The following is a 3,429-nucleotide window of genomic DNA, read 5'->3' on the forward strand; positions in this document are numbered from 1 at the left end:
GATCCCCCACCCTGCGTGGCACCCGGTTCCTACGGGAGGGCCCTGGTCCGCCTCTCCGAACTGTCCTCCACCTTCCAACGGATGGCTTTTTTTATTTCGCTTCCATTCTCCAGTCGGAGTGCGCGAGATCGAACATCAGCTTTGCCCGAAGAACCGTGTACACCTCTTCCTCAAACTCCAAAAAATGTCAAGCTTTCCTCAGATCTTACAGAATATTCCAATAACCCATTAAGCGGGAAAAAATATACTGTTCAATGACAAGTACAAGTAGTTCTCTACATGAAGTGAGACACAAAACTTCACTCCGTTCTCCACCGTTTGTGAAAGTGAGAGTCTCCGACCTGCCAAACAAAGCTCACCAGGTGTGTATTAATCCCGCTCAGCTGTCAGCGAAGGATAAGATGACCGGTGGTGAAGTTAAAGAGCTTGTGTAATCCTCTCTCTCTCCCTTTCTCCCTCTCTCTCTCTGACACACACAACCACAAACACACCTGCTTTTGTGCCTCGCCTGCCTCGCCTCTGTCCTTAAAGCCTGCCCACTCAGAACTACATCACCACCACAGAGAACTGATAAAAAGAGTTTTGAACCTTGTCCCGCTGTCCCGTTGGCGAGCTGACAAGAGCCCAAGGTAACCCGAGCCCGCGGCCGGGGGCAGATCAGCGTCTCGGGTGTGTGTGTGTGTGTAATTCAAGACACTCTCGCACGTAAAGACACACTTCCTTCCTGACAGTTCCGACACACTGGAGAAGGGGTTGAGGAAAAAATTAAACCCGCGACCCCCCCCCCGCTGTGGCATCAAAAAAAGTTCATTCCTGCTGGTTCGTTAGCTCCTTGGCTGCATCCTGGGGGTTTAGATGGGCCAACAGGCTCCAGCGGGTTCCAAACTGATCTCAGGACAGCGAGGGTGAACTGTAACCGCTTCGGACGTTTGCCCCTCTGTCCCGTTCCTCCGCTCCTGCACTCGAGAAGAGATTAATGCGCTGGCAGGTTGGCGCTTCACCTCCGTCAGAGTGAGAGACAGAGAGAGAGAGAGAATCCCCCTCCACTCTCACCCATCAGTCACTTTCCATCTCTCGCTCCGTCCCTCCCTCCCTCCCTCCCTCCCTCCCTGACCCTCCTCCGGGCCATCTGTTGTTGCCGGATAAGCGCAGGAAAGCTGTATAAAAGCGAGCCCCCGGTGATGTAACACATAAATAAAGTGCAAGTATGTATTTACGTAAAAAAAAAAAAAAAGAAAAGCCGAACGATAAAAAAAAAGCGACTCCCACCTCGAGATCTACCGTTCGAAACCGATCTCCGGACTCCTATTGGTCAGAGCGAGAGAGAGAGAGAGAGAGAGGTGACCCTGTTGCTCACCCCGCGGACCATGGGAACCCGACACACTGGGGAACTGACAGGGTAAATCACAGCCAGTGAATTGCTGATGCGTGGACCCTGATTGGTCGGTGAGGCCGCAGCGGTCGGTTCGGGGGCCCTTTGACGAGTGTCCCGTCCCCGAAAAACCCGCTACAGGCTCCTCTCCAGGAACAAAAAGGGGCAGTTTCCGCCCCAGCGATCCCTTTCAGGGTCCTAATGAAGGGGCTGGAGACGGAGTGGGACCACTTGCACCCGTGCCGTCCCGTCAGTGGCACCCCAAAAAAGTCGATCCGCGAGACGGGACGGGACGATGTAAACCTCAATCCCTCGATTTCCCACCTAGGTTCTCTTCATCTCTTCAATAATGTTTTTTATAATTTAAGAGAGTTTCTCTGCCCTTGCTTTAAAGAGTGGCTAACCCTAAAAGAATTTCATTAGTTTGGATTTTCAGTTTCCCATGATGGTCTAAATGTCTTTTCTTGTTTCTTTTTTTTTAAATTCTTTATTTAGGGATAACAGGGATTTAAATTACAAGAGACGTACATCAATACAGTAGAGATATTGATAAGCAGAGGTTTTACACATTTGAATTGTATCATTATGCACATGTACAATTTTCCTTTCCTTCCCGAAATCCTTCTACATTTTTTTTTTTTATTTATTACAACAATTGTAGGTTTCTAGAACTTTGTACAGGCTGAGAAAGGTAGGTGTGTCTGTATAGAGCTGGGAGAGGTTTCGGCAAATCAAATATGGGGAGAGACAAAAGAGGGAGGTAGGAGACCAGAAAAAACAACGAGTTTTGTTAATAAAAATAAAACAGAAACAGATAATTCATTTGTCACTTCCACAAATTCTGGCCGTAAGGGCCGCACATAAGAGACCCATTTCGACCAGAATTTAATAAATGTATATGAAAAAGTAATTTTTTCCATCTAAATGTCTTTTCAGAGGCTTTTCCGCCCTGACGAGAATACAGTTCTGGGGGAAACGACAAATACTCGTCATTTTTGGGGATTTCTGGGCATGAAAACGGTCAAATTCCACCATAGTCAAGACTAAAAACTCGTTAAGCAGACTACAGCTGATGATTCACACCACACCCGTGATGAGCAAAGCCTCCGGGCCTTTTGGCTGGTGCACTCTCCCTGCGCTCCCTGAAATTCTCCCTGGTTCCTAACCCAGTTGGCACCTTGTCACTGTAGCTTATGTCTGCGTTGTGGTTGAGAAGGTAATTCGCTGTATTTCGTTTCGCCGAGGCCCTGCACATTAACCCGGATACAACTCCAGGAAAAACAGGCTATATCAAGAAAAGTGTTTCTAGCTTTACGTTTGGTGTCATTTTTCCTTCAGCCACCAAAATCTACTATTGTTTTTCCGGAGCCCATATTCAATTATCCATATCAATCAGCATTAGACCTGCTAGTATTTGGTTTGGTATTAAAATCACTGCATTTATGATTGGTCTTCCACAGTAAGTCTTCTAATCTTATTTGGTTATACAGTAAATTAAGATTCCTATCTCCTATGATCAATCTTAATAAAGTAAGGAATTGTTGCAGGAACATTAGAGCGTTGGAATGAAGAAATTTGACTATGTAGAGCAATGATTCTCAACCTTTTTCATATCAAGGACCCCTATTTGATGCGATTTTGTCTCTTGGACGCAAATCTGAGAATATTTTTTAATGTTAGATATGCTTTTATTCAGAATTCCATAACTTATCTGTATTGTAGGTAGAGAGATAATCAAATGATCAAAATAGTCATTCTTCTACATTCTCTAACGGTGTTAACGTCTTGTAAATGAAATAATGCTGAAGTTTAACAATTCATCAATGTGCTGGGGACCCCCTGGAAACCCCCGTGAAGGACCCCTGGTGGTCCCCGGACCCCACATTGAGAACCACTGATGTAGAGGGAAACCTATGCATCATTTCAGAAAAAGAGAAAACAGGGTCTAATCTTGATTTTCTCATTTTTCAGCTCTCAGCTTATGAATATCTGGCACTTGTGGATTGAGTGTTTGCCTCTGAGCGCGGAAAGATATTTGTTGTGTCTGCCCACATGAT

Source organism: Centroberyx affinis, unplaced genomic scaffold (assembly GCF_046629955.1).
Source record: "Centroberyx affinis isolate AG114_WGS23_722 - 3 ecotype Tasmania unplaced genomic scaffold, CSIRO-AGI_Caff_v1 ptg004290l_1, whole genome shotgun sequence".
In the NCBI taxonomy this organism is placed as follows: Eukaryota; Metazoa; Chordata; class Actinopteri; order Beryciformes; family Berycidae; genus Centroberyx; species Centroberyx affinis.